A 22653-nucleotide genomic window follows, 5' to 3' on the forward strand; every position below is an offset into this window, starting at 1 on the left:
GGGACGGGCCGGGGCTTCACTCCGCTTCCGAAGTCGCGCCCGGATCCTTGCGGCGCGGCCCGCCGGGATCGAGGGGCCGCTTAGAAGCGCTCTCCCAGATAGTCCCGAAGCCACGGGATCTGGTGGACGCCGCACGTCAGGTGTCACTTCGAGTCCACTCATACTTCCTTTTTAAAAATACGGACCACGGACGGACGCTCTCAGCCGGTTTCGCGAGCCCGCTGAAGTGGCGGGTCCCGGCGCGGGGAAGGCACGGTGCGGGCGCCCTGCGGCGAGGGGCGCACGAGCTCGCCTCGGACGGAGGCTGCTTTCCCGGAAGGGCTCCGGACAGGGCCTGGGAGGACTGGGGTGGGGTGATTTTGAGGCAGGAGGTCAAGGTCACCGACCGCGTCCAACCCAGGGAGCGGCACTCTTTGGTGCAGATGACATTCTTAGCCCAAGAGCTGAGGTGTATTTATTTCCTTTCAAGGATAGGCCGCCTCTCTGGAAAGAACCATTACACAAGACTTTGTGGGCCAGGACAGTGGCTGACGGGCGCCTCGGCGGAGACGAGCAGAGAGAGATACTGTAGTGTCATGCTTATTCACCGTTCTAGCAAGTATTCAGCGAACTCCTACGGCATTTCAGGCACTGCCTTAAGTGCGAGGAACCAGTGTGAAAACAAGAGACGATGATCCCAGCCATCAGGGAGCTTACCCTGTACTCAACAGAGGAAGAAATATGAAAAAAAAAAAAAATACAGAATTATACACACTGTTAGAACGTGACAGGCACAAAAGGAAGGAGAGGCGGTGAGGGCACGGGGAAGTGAGGAAATGACATACTGTAATACTACACAGCCAAGGGAGGCGGATTTGTGCCTGGGTCTTAACTTATAAAGGTGACTTAGTGACAAAAGATGGGCAAGGAAGTCCGAAAGTGCAGGCCTAGTCGGGAAGAGCGTTCAGGGGAGCCTGAGTGAAGTTTGGTCAAGGAGACCCTTTGTCAGATCTGACCCCTAAATATCAGTAATTAGGGAATGCATTATTTAACTACTTTTTTTTAAATGAAAAAATGTTACAAACTAACATAAAAGTAGTAAACTACAAAGTACACTAAATTTATTTAAATTGAATTATTTTTATCATAAACGATTTTGATTATTTCACCAAGTAGACACAAATCTCAGCGATCTCTGATCTCTCCTATGAAGAGCTGTGATCACTGATGTGACTGCCAACACCCACCAGAAAAAGATGTTGTCGTGGGGTCTGGCAAGCCGGTGGGAAAAGAACTTACCAAAGACAAAGGGTGAAAACAGAAAAGGGGTTTATTAGGTACAGTCACAGAACAGCAGCCACACAGACTAGGGGTGCCTGTGTGTGTGCAGGGGGCCGGTTACTGAGGTCTTTTATAAGACAGGGTAAACTTTTAACTCGTGCTTACACAACATCAGGCACAAAGAGGGTCACAGGATGCACATGTGCACACTTCTCTGACTGATGCGGAGTTAACAGGGGAGAGGGGTTGTGAAGGGTAGGGCTAGGGATTTTGGTAGGGGGTCATGCCCGGTTCTGGGTCAGGCTTCCAGGGTTCCTGGCATTGTATAGATGACCATTAGCTCAGCTAAGGCAAGTATATATTAGGAAAGATGGGGGGGGGGGTTGTTCTTGATTTGTCTTTAAGGGCCAGCAGCCAGGTGTCTTGACGGGCCTTGGAGCAGGAATCTGCCAGATGTCCGTGGACCCCACAGAAGCTGGCTCCCATGCTATTACTTTACATAGTGGGAGAGGAATGTTCTTTGTGTTTTCTGATCTATGTCTTCCTGACTTGAGTGACTAGGGCACAGGTAGATGTCTTGTGACTGGAGCCCCCTTGGCTCAATATGGGGCCTCTTACTTGTCCCCAAACCCCACAGATATCACCTACTTTCCTTTCTCACCACACTATATACCATATACTGTTTGTCAAATGCCATGAACTTCCTCCAATTTTTGAAGTCCACCTGTGCCCTGCCAATTCAGGGTATTTCCAGGTCATTTTATTTGCACGTGAAACACCTTTCACTTACTCTGCTTTGATAATGCAAATACATCTTTTGGATGTCATTTCAAAGTCTGCATCAACAGTGAGTTTCCACTCCAGAACTCCCAAACACTGACAGTCTTCCCATAGGTCATGATCTTTATTGCCTGATGTTCTCCAGTGACCAGCATTATATAATTTTAGAAAGTCATCACTGAGTCATTTACTCCATGTTCATTTCTGGCAATCTTATAAGCAGTGGGAAGCCAGGGTCCATTTTTGCTGTCACTCCATACTGAATCCCAATATGGTGACAGATTACCTGGCATAAAACACAAGCCTACGAACCATGATAGGATGTCTTAGAGGGAACTTACTATCCAGAGACCACACTTGGGAAAATTACTCTTTTCAGCAGAAGGCAGAGTGGAAGTGAGAGGCACTGGTATCGATGCCAAAGAGCAGAAGGGGCTGAATGTTGGGAATCTGGAAGACAGCACTGCAGAGGTGTTCATGAGTGAGTGGCTTGGGTTCACGATCAGTGTTACCAAAAAACACAAAATGGAGGAGAGAAGAGAAAAGAAGATGCACCAGGATCAGGATGATGCGTGTGGCTCTGGCTTCACATGAAGGTCTGGGGGAGAGGCTGTTGCTGTGAAGGTGCTGGACTCCCCGCTTGTGCCCTTGCAGGACAAGGACCATGGAGTCACCTGCCCAGGCCACGAGGCCCAAACACGTAACATCAATGAAAACGAACACAGATGCATGCAGTGGGACTACAGATTTGTTTGGTACGGGTGAATTACCATAGCCATAACTTCCTCGCATACTCATGTTTGTGCTCTTCCTTGGTGCAGTAACATTCATGGCATTAATGATGTTTAACAGGAGATGCAGGATCCAGCAGAGAAAACAGCAGAAGCCAGTGCACACTGGAAATCTAATCTTGAGCTCTCTCCACTTAGAGGTTTTGGGGTTGAGCTTAATGGCCTGGAAGAGACTGAGAAGGCAGGTGGTGCTAAGGCGAACCCCTCTGGCCACTCTCTGTAAACAGAAGACAAGTTTAAGTTTACATCCAATATCATGCAGGAAATATTTTATTTTAGTACGCTTTATAGTTTACCATTCTTTTAGCTTAGTTTACAGTATTTTTTTCATTTAAAAAAGTAGTAAAATAATGCATTTCTCTACAAGTTTCCACCTAATATGAGAAAAAGGAAACAGAAGTGGGACATAACCTAAACTGAAGCAATAATCATTCCTTACTGTAGGATCACATAGCAGGTCCATGATGAATGTCACAATGGGCGGATGAAGAGGTCCAGAGGGCAATACAAGAACCTGTGAGTACTGGCTGGAGGGAAGATGAACTGAGTTGGCCCTGGGTTGTTTATGTTGTAGCTGTGATGAGTCCATGGGTGGTCCACCCTCTTTTCTTTTGCAGATGCTTCAAAAGATCTGTACTGAAGTTGGAAACTATTTGTTGCAGTAATTGAGAAACACCGAGTTTGCTCTCTGCTTGCCGTGACTTTGTTACCTTGTTCCCTACAGTACCACATACTTCCTTATTTGGCATGCTTACCCTGTTATTTTCAGACTGGAATTCACTGAAATCTCTTTGCATTACTTCTTTCTCACCATCTTCCTAAGCCAGCACCAACAATCTAAATGCCTTCATTTCAGGAGAGGGGAAAAACAGCCAGCCATGTAGGTAGAGTTGCAAAGTGGGGAACGCAAGACCCCACCGAGTAGGTTGGTGTTTCCCAGGGGCAGCCAAGTTTTTACTTATATTGTAATATCAACACACCCAGGTGGTTTCTGCAATAGTCTCAATTTTCATAAAAACAAGGTTCCAATTAAAATACTACCAGGCAGACAAGAGACCTACTCTTTAGGAGTAGCATCTTGGCTCCCAACCAGGAGCCTCAGCAATAAAGAAAGGTGCAGTATATAAAGAGGACACTACCTCATGTTCAACTTTGATCTCTTCCAAAATCACTAGTGTGAGCTGGCCTTGAGATGAGTTAAGGCCGTGGGACCCAAGGCCACGATCAGAGCATGTTTCTACTGTGCAGTAAACAATTGCTGTACGCATGCGTCAATTATATAAGATTTAAAACAAAGAAAATAGAAGTACGCATGTGCTAGAGATATTCTGTAAGCCTAATGAACAAAGAAACTCAGATTGCGCATGTGCTGGCAGAGAACAGATACAAAGCAGAACAGGTGCATCACAGGCGCACACCTCGCTGTGGCAATAAAGTGCTGTTAACCCCGTGGTGTCTCCGGCTGAAGTCTGGCGGTATGGCAACTCCTCGTGCATTTTTTCGTTTGGGCTGCTCACCTCCTAGAACCCCACGTCAGCCTCCCTCGGCTGACAACTGGGTACTGGTAGTTTCGCCTTTTCTTTTTTATATTTGTATTGCAGCGGTTAAATATTAGTAGCACTTCAAAATTGTTCAGAAATGAGATCACAATGCTGCACACACACCACCACTTTTTGTTCAATATATTTCAAGCATGGTCCATCAGTAAGGTGAAATATTATCCTGGGTTTATTTACGGAAATCACAAAACCACAACTAACCATTCAGAGAGAAATGCAGGTGCATAATGGCTAAATATAATGAATAAAATAAATTCTTATTAATGCTAGTAAGTATTTAGAATACACATATATACTATGTTTAAAAATTAGTAATATACAATATTCTTCTCTACAATGTTGTATCTAAAAATGAGGGAAAATGTTATGAGAGATACTTAGTTGTGCTATTCAACCATAAAATTAAAGAAATATAAAAGAAACATTAAAAGAAAATGTATGACTTTTAAAAAAAGATCTAAATAAAGGCGAGATAAGCTTTATGGTCCCACATGGGCAGCTTTAATATTGTAAATAAATTCATTAAAAAATCAAAGTATGCTTAAATAATGTAATTTGTAATCAAATAATATTTACAAGTTTCCTGGGATAGTGAAAAAGAGAAATAAATGAAACTGAGTTTAAGGGGAGAATTAAGTCTATCAGTTACTGAAAAAATGCAATTACAGCTTGGTTTTTGATCAATAATTAGACAGTAAAACTGACGCTATGAAACAGATTATGAACAGAGTCTACAAAATGTTTTAAAGCACTGATATGCATGGAGGTAGGCAGATAAATAGAGATATAAAATTGGATAGATATTTTTGTACATAAAGCAGACAGATAGATTTACAGCTATGAAAAAACAGAAACAGTGTGAGTAAAAATGAATTTTAAAATTAGTTGGAAAAGAAAAGTCAATATAAATTATTAAAATACTGGTACACTTATTTGAAAAACTAAAGTTAAATTTCTACTACATGACATTTAGACAAATAAAAACATTTATATACATGTTTTTAAGTGTTTTAATATTTAATAAAAACATGTATATAACTACAAAAATCTGAATCTAACAGATAAACTGTATAGGACTGTATATATATTTTTAAAACATGATTTGTGATAAGTACTTAGTAAGCAATGTATAAAATAGAAGTCATACAGTAATTTAAACTTACTGGAAGATCGTCATTTTAAGTGAAGTAAGGCAGAAACAGAAAGAAAAATACCATATGATATCATTCTATGTGGGATCTAAAAAAGGAAACAAAAAGACACTAACAAACTCATCTCCAAAACAGAAACAGACTTAGTAAACAATCTTATGATTACCAGGGTAAACGGGGTGGGAATGGATAAACTGGGAGTTCAGGATTTGCAAATATTAACCACTATATATAAAAACAGATTAAAATCTTTTTTTCTGTATAGCACAGGGAACTATATTCAATATCTTACAGTAACCTATGATGAAAAATATGAAAACGAATATATGTATGGATATGTAAGACATTGTGCTGTACACCAGAAATTGACACATTATAACTGACACATTGTAACTGACTATACTTCAATTAAAAAACTTATTGGAGTAGGTGAAAATATACAATTTATGTATGTTAAAAGGCATGAAAAAATTAAAATATAAAGATGAAGCACAACAGAAGATACCTTACACAACAATAGAAAGGAGAGATTAATATTCTATGTGTCCTCCCTTATTAATAAGATAAATGATCATACATTTTAACACTGAAAGTTAAACATTTCTCAAGAGAAAAATACAACATATAACATAAATATAAAATGAGGTTTGTCTCAGAAATTTTCATGCAAACACATAAAACATTTAAAAGAAGATATCATTTTATATGTAAAAATACACTCATTTGCCAGATATTTAATTCAGGTTCACATCCTTACTTTGCATAATAAATATTCTCACTGGAATCTCATCTAACTTTGTTGAGACAAACATAAAATAAATATGATTTCTTGGTTTGAAAATCTTTATAATGGTGTAAGAGTAGGATTTTTCTAGATTTATAAAATATTATTATTAATTGTAAAAATCTTCAGTTCCATTATCCACACTTACTTAGATAGTAGTTTTTTATAAAGTACCTGAATGGTAGATGTTTTCCAGAAAATTAAATCAGTATTCATCAAATAAGAACTGTCTTCACTTTTATAATGATCTTTCACTTGTTAATATTAATAGGCAATAATGGATCAAGTTATAATAAATATATAAATGAATTAAAGTTTGGGAAACATTGGAATCTTAGTAAAGTACAGATTAATTAAGAAAAGAAATGATAATGAATCACAGCATTAAAAATTTAAGAAATCACTGGTAAAATTTTTGAAAATAAACTTTAGAAACGGATTAACAAGTCCAAATGAGAGAAAGACATAGGAGGGTTGCCCATGAATCATTATCGTAATAAAGATAAATCATAAAATTGAATTTAATAATAATCTGATATTTCAATTAAGCAGGAGTAAGAACAACAGAACTTGGGTAAATAACGTAGACACAAACGTTTTGTCAATTCTGGTCCCATATCACCTTTAAGAAATGCAGACATTCATGCAAAAATAAAACCCCATCTCATTTCTTTGATCTAATTGCTGTCTCTGGAGGCACAACTAGGAATTACACTGGGCACATTTTCCTTCATGGCAAAGTGACAGAATAATCCCTATCAAAAGCTCCTCTGACTGGGATCTCAGTGGTCAGAATAGACCAAGTTATTACTACTTCTAAAGTCAAGTCGGGGTCATGACTTTAGAAACCACAACAGATTCAAAGCAGCTGCTGAAGTTCAGGGAATTTCTAAGGATCTTTACATCTAGTTAAACGTCAGAGTTACATGTAGACTTTAATGCAGTATTATTACCTGATGATCCCTGCTCCCTAAACCCAGAATTTCAGAGAGTTACCAATATATAAAGAGGAATATTTCCTGAGAGTTCCCAAGAACTAAAAGGGACAGCCCAAGGAAAGGAATGTTGGGGGTCTGACTTCCTGGGAACTCTCAGAAAAGATCCCTCCTTATACACTGGTCTCCATGGTCTCACTTCAGGAAAATAAGATTATATTCACACACAATATTCCTTAAAATGTTTTCTAAGGAATATCGTATTTCTCTAAGAATTTATCTCTTTACCTAAAAGGAAGTTCCACTTACCAAACACAACTGTCACATCCTGCTGGGAGAACCCACTGTGGTCACATTTGGAGCATGTGTGCCAAGGGGACAACCCCTGAGACAAAGGTCTGAGACACCATGAGCTCATCGCCTGCTGGGGAGTAATTATTTCACATGTAATTGCAGTGACAGCGTCTGCATGGGGAGTTGAGATTATCTCTGAAAAAAATTATAAAATGTACAAACTACTAGAAGTTATTAGTATGGTTAATTAATTTGTTCAGAAAGAGAAGCAGGAACAGCCTGGGGAAAACAAGGTTAAATAGTCTGAAAAGTATCAGGTGGAAATGACAGATGAGACAAAGACATTAAGATGTGTGAAGTGAAAGGAGAAGGATTAGCTCAAGGCTGGGCTGTGTCTCTGGTCTAAAACTGCTCTAAAAAAATAAAACTTATATAAAAAAACTTTTTAAGTGAAAGCTGAGAAGTTTGAAGGTGTTGAATCTGTGATATCCACTAGATGTCCAGGAATAAGTTGCAAGTAAATAGATAATCACTTGATTTTTGGATGGAGATATACATTTGGAAGTTTTGAGCTTGTTAATATTTACAACCAGGCCACTGTAGAAGATTACCAAAAGAATGTGTACAGACTGTGAAGAGAGAAATACCTGCTGACTGAGTTCTTGTTTATTATAATATTAAGGGAATGCATTAAAAAACAATGCTAGCATATTCATTTAAGAATTACAAAAAAAAAATCAACGGTGTGAAAAGCTGCTGAAAGAACTTGAACAAAAATCTTGGATGACACTATTGTGTTTAGAAATTCATTAATCATGATGGAGTTGAGAAGATAAAACCTCTCATTTGAATGAGTGAGAACCACGTAGGAGTTTAGGTAGTAGAAACAAAAAGAGAAAATGCTCATAAAGCTTTAGCCATAAAGGGTGAGAGGAAAACATGGTAGAACAGAAAATGTACTAGATCATAGTGTGAAGGGTAGTTATTTTATGAAGGACACAAGTTTTTTTGATGTTATTTGTAAAAGAGATGAAAAGACTGAAGATAAGTGATGGGGGATTTATCAGTGAAAAGATTTGATAAACCAAGAACAAAACCCCCCAAATGCTGAGACAGGGGAAAGTCACCCTGAGGTGCCATTAATGGGGGCACTGGCCCTAAACTGAGGTGAGGCATCGCTTCCATTTTAACACAAGAAGAGATTTGTTTTAGATGTGAGAGGCAGAGGGTGTTGTCAAATGAAATCAAATGATTTTCTTTTCTCTGTTATAAAGTCAGCAGAATATTAATATAGACAGAAGTAATCCTGGGGGAACTTTATAAAATAACAAACAGTCTTAAGATTCTTGAAGTGTCTGGTGGATCTGCTGAGCTAGGAACACCAAGCTTGACACGCAAGCAGCAAAGAGGGGAAGGTGGTGCTGGCACAAAGGCCAGCCGGAGGATTTGGGTGACGTCCTTGACCAGGATTTGGAAGCCTTTAAGTGACAGGTCAGTAATGACATCCCTTTGAGTAGATGGACCTAACATAAACAGTAGGACAATCAGACTAGAAGAGGTCCTATGTTATCTGGACATTCCCTAACTAAGTGACAGAAGGTTTGAAGGTGGTGGCAGTTAGTAAGACTACGAAGTAATCAAAATGTGGAGTCTTTTCAGCCAACAGGAGCAGTGGAACGTTAGAGCAGTGATTGGCGAGCTCAGGAAATTATGCAGCTCTAAAGAGCAGACAACATGTTTGTGAGCCCAGCGATGGATCTGGCCTTCCCTGTATCTGTAGTCATCTTATGCTCCACACTGTAAGCATGGACCAAGGGTTACTGGGGCAGGGTGCAAGCACACTCCCCTAACTGCTGGGGTCTAGTGGTTGTGCTGGAAGGGCAGTTCCCACTAGAACCATAAATAGGAATTATGTACTTTACTGCAAATAGCCTATAACCTGCCATGAAGATGCTACTGGGTCCATAATAATTGAAGTGGGGTGAGTGTACAAAGCAAAAATAAGATTTCAAGAAGCCCTTAGCATTCTGAATGTGATTCAAAGAATGCAGATTTAGGGTCAAAACAAAACTTACAGATTAAAAAAAAAATCTTAAAACTACAACTCCTTAGATTTTAAAAAATCTTAGAACTGCAACTCACCTTTGCAATATGTATTCCCTTGAAACAAAAGGGAACTATAGGCATACGTCATTTACTGTGATCTGCAGATACTGTGTTTCTCACAAATTGAAGATCTGTGGCAACCCTGCCTCATGCAAGTCTATCAGTACATTTTTCCAATGGCATTTGCTCACTTAATGTCTGTGTCACATTTCGGTAATTCTCCCAACATTTCAAACTTCTTCATTATTATCATATTTGTTATGCAAAAAAATTATGACTCACTGAAGGCTCAGATGATGGTTAGCATTTTTTTAGCATCAAATTGTTTTTTAATTAAAGTATGTAAATTTTTTAAAGACATAATGCTATTTATTGCACACTTAATAGCCTACAAGATAGCGTAAACATAATTTTTATAGGCACTGGGAGACTAACAAATTCATGTGACTTGCTTTATTGCAATATTTACTTTATTGCAGTGGTCTAGAACTGAACTCAAAACATCTGAGGAATGTCTGTAGTGAGGCTCTTTGTAAGAGATGGTGGCTGAGCAAATGGAACATGGAGACTGCAGCAAAGGTTCTTTGGGCTGATAAAAATGTAGGTGGACATTATGCAATGAGGAAGTCACCATCAATGCCCTCAATAAAATTTCCATGCACAGACTATCCTAAAGTTTAACTCCAAGTTTAATGGTACTGATTGATATGAAGATCTTTTAAACTTTTTCCCCTCTTCCCCCAACACCCTAAACTGGTTTTAATTTAAGAACATCACAATAATTTCATAGCCAGAGAAAGATTAAGCACTTTGTATTTTCCTAATGCATTTTAGATAATCAGGCTTCACATCATGTTGCATCATTCGAGCGCTACTGATTCTCCTCACTGTAACTGGGAGAAATTATGTTCTAGATACTGCACTTGCAGAAGTATAGTAGGTTGTCACAGCTGTGCCCTCTTGGGTGGTCTTTGGGCCTACAAGAATGCTGGCACTCAGGCCACTTATTAGGACCACGACGCCAGCAGTCTTTCCTAGAAGGCCTAGGGCATTGTGTGCCTTTCACGGACACCAAATACATCATTCCAACACCAATTCACCGATCCTCCAACACCAACTGGGTGTCCTACAATTCAGTTCAGTTCTGACACTAACTACTCGGAGTTAGTGCAGACCCCCCAGGCTAAGGATTTAGTCCCAGCCACAAAATGGGCCCCAAGGCTACCCCCACTTCTGCCAGGTCAACTACAAATCTGGTTTGGTAATTTGATAGAATGACTCATAGAATTCAGGAAAATGCTACACTTACAATTTATTTTAAAGGACACAAGTCAACAGACAGATAAAGAAGTGTGGTCCAGAAGAACCCAAGTGCAGGAGCCTCTAACCCAGTGCAGTCAGGGTACAGCCCACTTCCTGGCTGGACGTGTTTACCAACACAGAAAACCCCCAATCCCTATTGTTTAGGGGTTTTTATGAAGGTGTCCTAACATGACATAGGCCTGGTTGACTAAATCATTGGCCACTGGTGACTGAGCTTCATCTCCAGCTCCTTCCCCTCCTCAGATGTCAGGGGCAGGTTTAAAAGTTCTAAGGCTCTAAGGTCTGGCGACCAGCACCCATCCTGAAGCTCTTTATTGCCCTCCACCTTGAGTCATTTCGTTATCATGCCAAAGCCACTCTCATCACTTAGGAAATTCCAAGGGTTTTGGAAGACTTCCCGCCAGACACTGGGGACACACACCAAGTATTTACTTTTTTATTTTACTACAGACAGGAATACAGCTTAGGCAACAACTAGCCAGAGATTTTCGGCCATCACGCTGTCCCTTCTGAGGCCCTCGTGAAAGCTATCTACCCGCTCACACCAGCAGAGTCAAATACTTTTTTTCAAACCACCTCCACATAGTGAATAAAAATTTTAAGATTAAAGGTGACTTAAACAATAAGACTTTTACTACTGCACGAGCCAGAGCACTGTGCAGCAGACAATTCCCAGGTTGCTGACCTGGAGGCTAGAACATCCATCAAAAGTATCACCTAAGACCAACAATGCCACGAAGAAGGTAAAACTTTACAAGCCACCAACAGTTCCTAGACTGGATCTTTGGGGCCAAAAGTGGGTCAGATCCATGCCATAACTAGTCAGAGAGAAAAGAAGAGGAACCCTCTAGGGGCTCAGACTGCAATCTCCTCTAGAGAATGGGAGACAGAGCAAACACTTGTCTTCTCTGAGCGTGCTGTGGTGATGACTGCACACTAGAGGACCTGCCAGGTGGAAGAGGCAAGATGACTTCTGCCACAGAACCAGGCAGTGACTTATGGCAAGGGTTCTGAGCAGATTAAAATATGAGACGTAGCCCCTTAAGACTTCTCACATACCTGGAACTCACGGCAGATGGTTCCTCACACAGGCTCTCACCGAACAAAGAGAGAGCACGTTCCTTAAAGTCTAAGGCTGTTATTTTATGCAGATTCCTGCAAGCAGGAGGCTTTTCCACATGTGATGAATTCATAAAACTTACCTGAGTTGTGAAATTTTGGTGTTGACTGAACGTTTTCTCACGGCGGCTGCCCTCTTGAGAACTTTTTCTAGTGTGAACTTGATGGTGTTGAATGAGGTTGTAGTTTTGGCTAAATGACTTTCCACATTCACTGCATTCATAAGGCCTTTCTGAAGTGTGAATTCTCTGATGTAGAATGAGGCTGACGCTTTGGCTAAAGGATTTCCCACAGTCACTGCATTCATATGGCCCTTCTCCAGTGTGAACTCTGCAGTGCTGAATAAGGCTGGCGCTTTGGTAAAGATTTCTCACATTTGCCACATTCATAAGGCCTTGCCTTCTGTGAATTCTCTGGATGAACAAGGCTGGAATTTTGTCTAAAGAATTTGCCACAGTCGACACAATTCTAAGGCCTCACTGCAGTGTGAATTCTCTGGTGCTGAACAAGTCTGGATTTGCACCCAAAAGCTGTCCCATATTCGCCACATTCATGAGGCCTTTCTCTAGTGTGAATATTCTGGTGCTGAAAACATTTATATTTGAACCGGAAGGCCTTCCCACATTCACTGCACTCAAAAGGTCTTTCTCCAGTGTGAACTGTCTTGTGTTGAACAAATGTGTGCTTGTAGCTGAAGGATTTCCCACATTCACCGCACTCGTACAGTCCTTCTCCAGTGTGGATTCTTTGGTGCTGAACAAGTGTATATGTTTCCGGCAGAAGGCTTTCCCGCATTCACACTTGTAAGCACTCTTTCTGTTGTGGAAGGCCTCCTCACACTCAGTACTGCTGTGTATGCTTAGTACCACTTTGGGAGTGACCTGGTGCTGAAAAAGGCCCACAGTGGCCAAAAAGTCCTTTCCATCTGGCCCACCAGTGAAAGGCTTCCCTGATGAACGGATTCCATGGCTCTTCATGAAGGAGGCCCCGTCCATGACCTTGCTGTAGGGTTTCTTCCTACTGTGCCCCTCTGTTGTTGCCGACGATTCCCACTGAAACAGAGTGGTTCTCCACATGCCACACATGTGTATGATTTCTGCCCAGTATGTGTTCCTTCATGCTCAGCATCGTATGAAATCTCTTCCATGACAGGAACACACATCTCACAGAGACAAGCCTTCTGGGTTGATGGATCTGGCTTTAGAGCCCTGATCTGCAGCATTCTCTCCAGAGAAACACTCTGTCCTGAAGGAGCCTCTTCACTGTCTATGTCACACAAACCGCCTGAAAACAGAGAAGTGTGAGTTAAGTACATGTTGTCTTTGGGGACAGGTGGCAGCCACATCACAAATGTGTGCCTGACACATCAAAGAATGAATACATGAGGTTGTATTCAGGAGGAGGGAGGTTAAGTCAGGATGGGGAACAGGCTGTTTTGAAGCACTAGGACTCGAAAAAGTCACAGAAGTAGGGAAGCCTCACAAAATGAAAACCTAAGAATGGGACACAGCACAGTGAGGAGAGGCAGGCAGTTTTCAACCCCCTCCTCTGAGGATGACCTTCAGCTACCGCTACACGTGAGTGTCGTGCAGAAGTTTTCTGTCTAGGAATAGAAAAAGTCGATTGCACGTAGTAAGTGGTGTTCAAGGGCTACTAAGGATATCTGCCCACAACCTGTTCACTGTGAGCCGATGCTGGAGAACATTACAGAGAGAGCAGTAGAGAGGAATGGGTAATGGGTAGAGGCAGGAAAATCGAGAGTAGCCAGGGTCTAGAAGTCAGAGTTAAAATGAGAAGCCGGCCAACAAAAACAGATGTATGGATCAATGGAACACAACAGAGCCCAGAAATAAACCCACAGACCTACGGTCAATTAATCTTCGAAAAAGGAGGCATGAACATACAATGGAGAAAAGGCAGTCTCTTCAGCAAGTGGTGTTGGGAAAACTAGACTGCAGCATGTAAATCAATGAAGTTATAACACTCCCTCACTCCATTCACACAAATAAACTCAAAATGGCTTGAAGACTTAAACATAAGATAGGGCACGATAAACCTCCTAGAAGAAAACATAGGCAAAACATTCTCTGACATACAACTCAGCAATGTTCTCCTAGGGCAGTCTACCCAGGCAATCGAAATAAAAGCAAAAATAAACAAAAGGGACCTAATTGCACTTAGAAGCTTTTGCACAGCAAAGGAAACCATGAGCAAAACAAAACGACAGTCTACGGACTGGGAGAAAATATCTGCAAACGATGCGGCCGACAAGGGCTTAATTTCCAGAATATATAAACAGCTCATACATCTTAATAATAAAAAAAAAAAACCCAATCCAAAAATGGGCAGAAGACCTAAACAAGCAGTTCTCCAATGAAGACATACAAATGGCCAATAAGCACATGAAAAAAATACTCAATATCACTAATTATCAGAGAAATGCAAATCAAAACTACAATGAGGTATCACTTCACACCAGTCAGAATGGCCATCATTCACAAGTCCACAAACAATAAATGCTGGAGAGGCTGTGGAGAAAAGGGAACCCTCCTACACTGTTGGTGGGAATGTAGTTTGGTGCAGCCATTATGGAAAGCAGTATGGAGATTCCCCAAAATAGACTTACCGTATGATCCAGCAAACCCATTCCAGGGTATATATCTGCAGGAACTCTAATTCGAAAAGATACACACACCTCACTGTTCATAGCAGCACTATTTACAATAGGCAAGACATGGAAACAACCTAAATGTCCATCAACAGATGACTGGATAAAGTTGTGGTATATTTATACAGTGGAATACTACTCAGCCATAAAAAACAAAATAATGCCATCTGCAGCAACATGGATGAACCTGGAGATTGTCGTTCTACGTAAGCGAGAAAGAAGAAAAAGAAAAATACCATATGATACTCATATGTGGAATCTAAAAAAGAAAAAAGAAGACACTAAGAAAGTCATCTACAAAACAGAAACAGACTCACATAGTAAAAACCCTTATGGTTACTGGGTGGAAGGGGAATGTGAAGGGATAAATTTAGGAGTTCGTGATTTGCAAATATTAACTACTACATATAAAAGCATTAAAAAACAAATTTTTTCTGTATACTACAGGGAACTATATTCAATACCGCGTAATAACCTTTAATGAAAAAGATTATGAAAACAAATATATGTATGTATCTGCATGACTGGGACATTGTGCTGTATACCAGAGATTAACATGTTGTAACTGACTGTACTTCAACTAAAAAAAAAAAAAAAAAAGACAAGCTGGTCAAGTATAAAGAATGGGGAAGAAAAGATGGAAATGAGGTATGTCATCCAGCAAGGGCACCAAAACACTAGTTTAAACAGGTTCCTGGTATGATGTGAACACAGCCCTGCATGTCATGTCCTCGCTCAGCAGGGCCAGACCCCCTCTAACCCATCTTGCCAGGGCAGGAGTGGTATCCATTTGAAGCACCCAGAACTAGCCCTTGCAAGCTTAGTTGGGACTTAGAAAATCCAAGTCCTATGGGAAAGATGGGATAGGTGGAAGTGACCAGTATGAACCCACAGCAACTTATCACGTGACGTATCACAGAAAAGAAAACTAAATGTTAGAAAAAGAACCCCAGACGAGGGTCTCACAAAAACAGCTCACGATGCATGTAGGTGATAGCAATTCCTGCCACAGGCAGGCATGAAAGAACTGTCAGAAGAACGGAGCAAAACAGGTATCATGGACCTGGACAGTCACCCAAGCAGGGAGAGGAAGCAAGGTGGGATCCATCCAGCTTCCTACCAGGCGTTGAGGCAGCAGGAACTGGGGCTGGAAGGAGGGAAAAGGGCGGTGAAAACAACTCAGCCCCAGCAAAAACAGCATCTACCCAGAAAACCAGGAAAGGAGTAGTCCCCCCTCAGCCCAGGGCTGGATGCAGGAAGGGCAGAGCAGCCCCTAAGGAAGAGCAGAAAGGCAGCATCGAGCCCAGGTCACAGGGGTGGGTGTGCAGGCCTTACCCAGTGAAGATGTAAGCGCACAGTTCTCCAGCATGAGCCTGTGCTACAGGCGTCTCTGAGCCTCATCAAGGAGACTCCATTGCTCCCAGGAGAAGCGCATGGCAATGTCCTCCAAAGTCCCACTGCTCTGTCGTGACGGAGACAGATGAAACCACGGCCTCCCTCTTGAGGACCCACAATCCACCCTGCACACACCTACCCCATGCCCAAGTTCCTCCCTGGCTCCTCATCTCAGATGAGACACCAGAACCTATGCCATTGGCAATGTCTCTCCTCGTGGTTCCACTAAGCACGGGGCCAGCCCTCAGCAACCACAGGCAGAGAGATGTCATCTAAGCTCAAGGAATGGACTGCGGCGCCCCATCTCTTCCTGCCAGGCAATCCATGCAGTCTTCTACATCATGCCTCAAAATAAAATCTGGGGTCACCCATCACCTTTAAGTCCTGTACCAGGCCCAGTGGCCATCAATAAATGCTCCCTCTCCCCATATGTATCTTTCTTACATCTTCAGACCCCATAGTTGCATTGCCACTGCCAACTCCCTGTCCCATACCATAGTCACCTCCCTGGACTCACCCCAGAGAACGTGGCAAATATGAAGAGAATCCAGTTCTATCCAAGGAAGACTTCTGATGGAGCCCACCACCAGGGGAGCCCTGGATGCTGCTCTGAAGGCCTCTCTGCATGTCTCTAGTTTATATTTCAACATTAGACACACAGATCCGTATGAGAACTCAGGTGCCTATAACCCTCTCTCACTCCTGGGCTGTGTCAGCAACCACAACCCTCCTCTCTCCGCCTATCCGTCATTAAACCCCAGCCACATCGGTACCCACACCAAGCACAGTGATCCCACAGATTATCATATTTGCCCATGACGTCTCTACCAGCAAAACTGAAACACCCTGCATCCCACCGAAGCTCACCACAAAATTATAGCAAATGTGTCTTATCTCAATTAGTCCTCTGCCTCATGTCTACTCTTCCTTTGAAGTCCTGGACACCTGCCATGATCACTTGCCCCACACAGACTTCCCACACTTACTCCCCTCGTGGCTACCTCTCTTCCACATCCGCGTTTATGATGCCCATAACCTCCAACCAGGTACCCAAGCAACAGATCCAGGGCTCGGAACTCATACACTTCTTTCTGAGCTGCTAGTAACATTACTGCTATGACCTAATTCCACCCTCTCAGTACAATCCACAGCTCCACCCTGGTGAGGACACCAGCCACCACTGTTAGATGTCTCCATCCAGAACCACACTGCAGATTTCCAGACCTCTGTGTCCAGCTGCCCACTTGATCCCACCACCCATTTGTTCTCTCAAGTTTCTTGGAATCTTGACACAGCCAAACACAGAAGTCCTGTTACCCCTGTTGAAAATCACTCTGACTACTACTGATCATCTCATCTCAGTTAATGAAGCTTCCAGTCTTTCAGCTGCTAAGACCATAATTTCAGTGTGTCATCCCTGACTCTTACCTTTCTCGGCCTCAAACTCAGAAAATCTAGGCAGCCCTTCTTTAAAAAATGGATCCAAAACCCAATCGCTCCTTCCATCCCACAGCCAGTCCTCTGGTCCATGAACACTCACCAGAACTACTGCAGTAGTCTCCCTGGTCATCCTTCCTCCTTCCTCACCCTCAAAGTCTGTTTTCCACTCTGCAGCCAGATGGAGCCTGTTTAGACCTAAGTTAGATCACCCCCCTCCTCTGTTCCAAATTTCCCATTACACCACAAAGATGCCTAAATTCTCAAACAGCCACAAGCTTGACCCCTACCCCGCTGGTCTCTGTTCCTAAAAGAAAGGAGACCTGCTGTGCCCTGTTCCCAGCTCGGACACACCACCAAACATCTGCGCATGCTGGTACCTGTTCCTGTTCTTCACCTTCTGTCACTGGTGGTCAGAAATAGCAACTCTGCCATGAAATCCACCGCCTGGACTCAGAAGGAGTCTAGAGGATTTCTCCCAGGTCCCCAAAACCAAGGGCTGGGAGAATGGCGGGTGAATAATCCCAGGGCACCACAATGCCAAGTGCATCTGCGTGGGATCCAAACCAGTGAGGGCCTGGGTCACCCTCCACCTCCCTGCGTAGGTCCCACAAGTACTTCTTCAGCCAAGGGGACCCATGGGCAGAAGCAAGGCATAGAGCTGGGGATCATGGTGTATTCCAGGGAGCTCCAGGCTCCCTGGCACCTCTCCCCAGCCCTGGACGCCAGACGACTTTGGGCTAAAAGACTTAACTCTGCTTTAGTCCAAAGTATTGCCTCTTCCCAGTTCTGTGCTGGACAAGGACTCAGCCTCCCTGAGACTCGTCTTCCTCATCACTCCCATTCCAATCTGTTTTCCCTGTAACTCTTGGGAAACTTTTAAAACCCTAAATCAGGCCATGTCCCTCTTCACTTCACAACCCTCCACGGCTCCCAGGGCCCTCAGAACGGAGGACAAAGCCCGCAGCCTGACAGTCTAGGTGTGGCTCCACCTCACACGCTCTGCTCCACGTGGATACGAGCCCGACCCGAATCGGGTTTCCCGAATCCTCCCGCCTCAGCCCGGCCTCCAGGCCTCCGCACCTGCGGGTCCCCCCGCCTGGGGGCCTCTCCCCGCGCCGTCACGCCGTCTGTCAGAAACACGGCCCCACCCGCGGCCGCCTCCCCGGCCTGGACTCCGGGGCCCGGGCCGCAGGCACGCGAGCAGGCGCCCCGCACTCGGGGCTCTAGTGTCCGGCGGGAGAGGGCGGTGCGGGCCCGGAGGACGCGCGTTCACCTGCGGCGGGTCCCTCAGCGCGGCCGCCGCCATTGGGGTCTGAGGGCGGGAGCGGCGGGGACGCGGGCGCGGGGGTCCCCGGGCGGCGTCGCGGGGCCTCGAACCCGCCTCTGTACCCCGTGGACAACGGCTCCTCTCGGACCTTCTCAGTCCCGTCACCTCAGGCCGGACTCAGCCCTCCGGGGCGGAACAGACCCAGAGCAGTTAAAACAACCGCCACAGCGAGGAGGCCGGAAGCCCCGCCCCGAGGCGCAGCGCACGCACGGAAATGCCTTCATCCTGGGCTTTCATTGGCTCATACGAGGAGCGTCTTGGCGCAGAGTCCTCTGGGAAATGCAGTTCCCAGACCTCTCTAGGGTGGGGGTGGTCCCACCCGCACAAACGCAAAGGCCCAAGGGCAACGCCAGGGGGCTGAGAAGGTTGGAGGGGTGGCTTTCCTTACTTCTCGAGGTGGCTACACGCAGACCTATGGGGAGTTGTGTGTGCAAGTGATCACTAAAGTTTTCAGAAATGCTGTTTCCGACCCCATGAAGCACGTTCTCAAGAGACTAAAAACTGTATTTTACAGGCTCCTAAAGTCTACAGATACAAATGGGAAAATAAGCGTGTAAGTCATCTGAACATGAAATATGCACATGCTCAGTGCCAGCTAAAGGCTGTTGCTAGCCACCTGGCTCTGTAAGGGTTGTCATTAGCCACGGCGGTTACTCACCTTCGGCACACGGAAAGGAGTTCAGATCAGGATGAAGCGCTCTGTGCTCCGGGAAAACTGACAGAACAGGCCTTCAGTTAACTCTTTGGAAGAGAAAATTCTTATGAACCCAGATTCTTACATCTTCCTGAACTTAGACAAGCACTAAAACCATTAACGATGATTCCCCGTGTCCAGCAGCATCCTTCCACCCAGATGGGTGTGTGGTTGCAGACTCCAAAGTCACCTACACATTGACCTCCCTTCGGAACAGTTTCTCAGAGCTCTCTAAGAGGCTGTCTCCTGGGCTAGAGTTCTCAGTAAGATACAGAATAGACTTGACTCACAGCTTTTCCTTATTGTTCTTCACATGCATGCAACCTGAAGCATTAGTGTCAGGTCCGTGCCTTTCAGCAGTTTGGTCAGGAACAAGAGGAAAAGTCTCTAGACGGGGCTGTGGCAGGAGGACAGAAAACAGACGCGGGGCTGCCCGGAAGCAGGTGGACAAGGGTGAAACTCCACTTCTAGTTCCCACAGAAAACATCTCTTCTGCATGTATATTTGCTGATTGTGTCCTACCCAGTGAAGAGCACTGTTTTATCCACATGATATTTCTTTCTCCATAGTCTAAGATACATTCAGTTCCTTCGAAAGATCTGACATGAATTGCAAGTGGAGACCAACTAACCAAATGCTGTTCTGGCCTGGAACAGTGACTGTGGTTTTCACACTCACAGCACATGTGCAAAAGGGGCATCTGAACCCAAATATTAAGAAGCATCCAAACCCCATGATCTCACTGCCTTGCTGGGGAATGATGATTACTCCTACTACTGAAGGGACAGTTCTGCAAAGGGAGTTCAGACGATCTCAGAAAGTTTTGAAATAAAAATGACAGAACATTATTAATAATGTTTATGTTGTTCTTTAAAGAAAGTGGCAGAAAGTCTGGGGAAACATCAGTGAAGGGTAAAACATTTAAGGCCTCAATGAAATTTGAGAACTCACTGAAGTCTGAGAGGACCAGAATGCAGTTGAACATGTGACTGTGCTAGAAACGTGGTCACTGAGAATACTACCTCCAAAACGTGATTGCTTTTCATTCATAAGCACATTGAGCAAAATCAGCTTGGAGAAGGACTTAAAGAGGACATTTAGAGTAGCCAGAAGAGAAAACATAAACAAGGACTCTGCTTGTTTGTTATTCACTGCTCTGGCAAGTGCTCATTGAACACATAAATAAACCATACAGAGGTGTAGGTGTTTTTTAAAACGAGAGTTATGGCAAATACTTAGCAAGCAATGCAAAAAATAGATGTTAAGATAATTTAATTAAATGAGAGCATGTAAAAATGTACGATTTATGTAAGGTGAAACACATCAAAAATTTAAAAATACAAAGGTGAATTAAATCTACAAAGTTTTCCTGAATCCCTGTGAATCTGAGAGGAACATGCCTTCTAAGAACTGAAGTCATTCACGGGCAGACAGAGTCCCACTTCATTGCCTTGACCAGAGTAGTCACTGTGGAGGCACAACTTGGGACTAAGTTAGGTACATGGTTTTTTTTTTCAGGTCAATAATAAGAAAATCCCCAAGCCACAGTTCTTCTGGCTGGGATTTAAGCAGTTAGAACAGACTAGGCTGGGGTAGGGCAGAGCTCAGTGGTAGACTGCATACTCAGTATGCACGAGGTCCTGGGTTCAACCCCCAGCGCCTCCACTGAAAGTAAATAAATAAATAAACCTACTTACCTCCCCCTCTAAAAATAAAAATAATTTAAAAATTAAATTAAACAAAGAACAAACTAGATTATCACTGATAAAAGGCTCAAAGGGATGAAAGTTTTAGAAATCCCAACAAATCCAAAAGGGGTGCCAAGTTAGCATCTATCAAAGCACTTTTACATCTGTCGACATGACTGGGTAATATTCAGAGCTTAACTTATCTACAATTCCTGGTCAATCCTGTTCTCCAACACTTGCAGCCTTTTAACACTTTTTAAATTTAACATATCTTCTATTTTTCTAAATAGGAGATGAACTTCAACTTCCTTTGCATTGGCCACCCACATCTTCTAAAGTCATAATGTTACAGACACAATAAAGGGAACCTTACACAAACAGAAAGAAAGCAGAGGTTTTCAGTCTCATGGTTATCACAGAGGTTTTTTTCTTGTTTTTTTGTTTGTTTTAAGAAATGTACTATTAAAGACATCTATGGAGGAGAGAGTATATAGTTCAGTGGTAGAGTGCATGCTTAGTGTGTACTAGGTCCTGGGTTCAATCCCCAAAACCTGCATTTAAATCAATCAATCAAATCACTCTAACTACAACCCCCTTAACCAAGATACCTATAGCGCAATGTGGTCCCTCAGATAAAACAATGAAACAACACACACACACACACACACACACACAGAGTATGGTCAATTTTTAAAACTTCCTGATGTTTCAACAGCCTCACAAACAGACTGAACACCAAATGCACCAGTGTGATAAGGCTGACACGTCTGCCTTCTTGCCCTCGCATGCCTGTCTCCGTCTGTGTCTCTCTGGGCCTCCTGTGCGCTCCTCCCACCTGGCCCCTGGGTCTGCATCTGCCCTTCCTCCTCTAGGACCTGTGAGTATAATAAATTCCTTAATTTCACATGCCTCCGTAAGTGTAATTTCTTCCGCCGTGTTGGAATGATCCTTAAATATCCCACCAGGGGGACTTACTCCTCCTCTCAGAGCACGATCGGGGACAGGGACGTGAGGATCTAAACCCTGGGGAAAGTCCCCAGGAGGGGCCCTCGGATGCGCACGGCACTGACTGGCCCTCCCGAGGGCTCCCCGACCTGGGAAGGGTCAGGCCGCCCGGCGCCTCCTCCCCACCGCAGCCCTCCTAAGGCGCTCTTGTCCACCGGCCCCCTGAGGGGATGCCCTGGAAGAAGAGACCAAGGCTCACAGCGGGCCCCTGCGGACCCCCAGAAAGGACCAGATCCAGCAGGAAGGGGGCGGGACTCAGCCGCCTAGAGATAAAAGCCATTTTAAAAGATTTGCCACTTTTTTTTTTAAAGACCAGAAAAAGACTCATTATCCT

The 22653-nt window shown here is 43.6% G+C and overlaps 1 protein-coding gene across 1 annotated transcript in view; it reads right to left on the reverse strand.

The window, feature by feature from the left end:
* Positions 1 to 1291: 1291 nt before the first annotated feature.
* ZNF530 (zinc finger protein 530) overlaps positions 1292 to 22653 on the reverse strand; it is a 45439-nt gene continuing 24077 nt past the window's right edge. The window contains exon 3 of the transcript XR_012508919.1: positions 1292 to 13386. The gene's annotated coding sequence lies outside the window, so the exon portion shown is untranslated. The remainder of the gene's footprint in view (positions 13387 to 22653) is intronic.

The sequence above is a fragment of the Camelus bactrianus genome, chromosome 9 (genome assembly GCF_048773025.1).
Source record: "Camelus bactrianus isolate YW-2024 breed Bactrian camel chromosome 9, ASM4877302v1, whole genome shotgun sequence".
In the NCBI taxonomy this organism is placed as follows: domain Eukaryota; kingdom Metazoa; phylum Chordata; class Mammalia; order Artiodactyla; family Camelidae; genus Camelus; species Camelus bactrianus.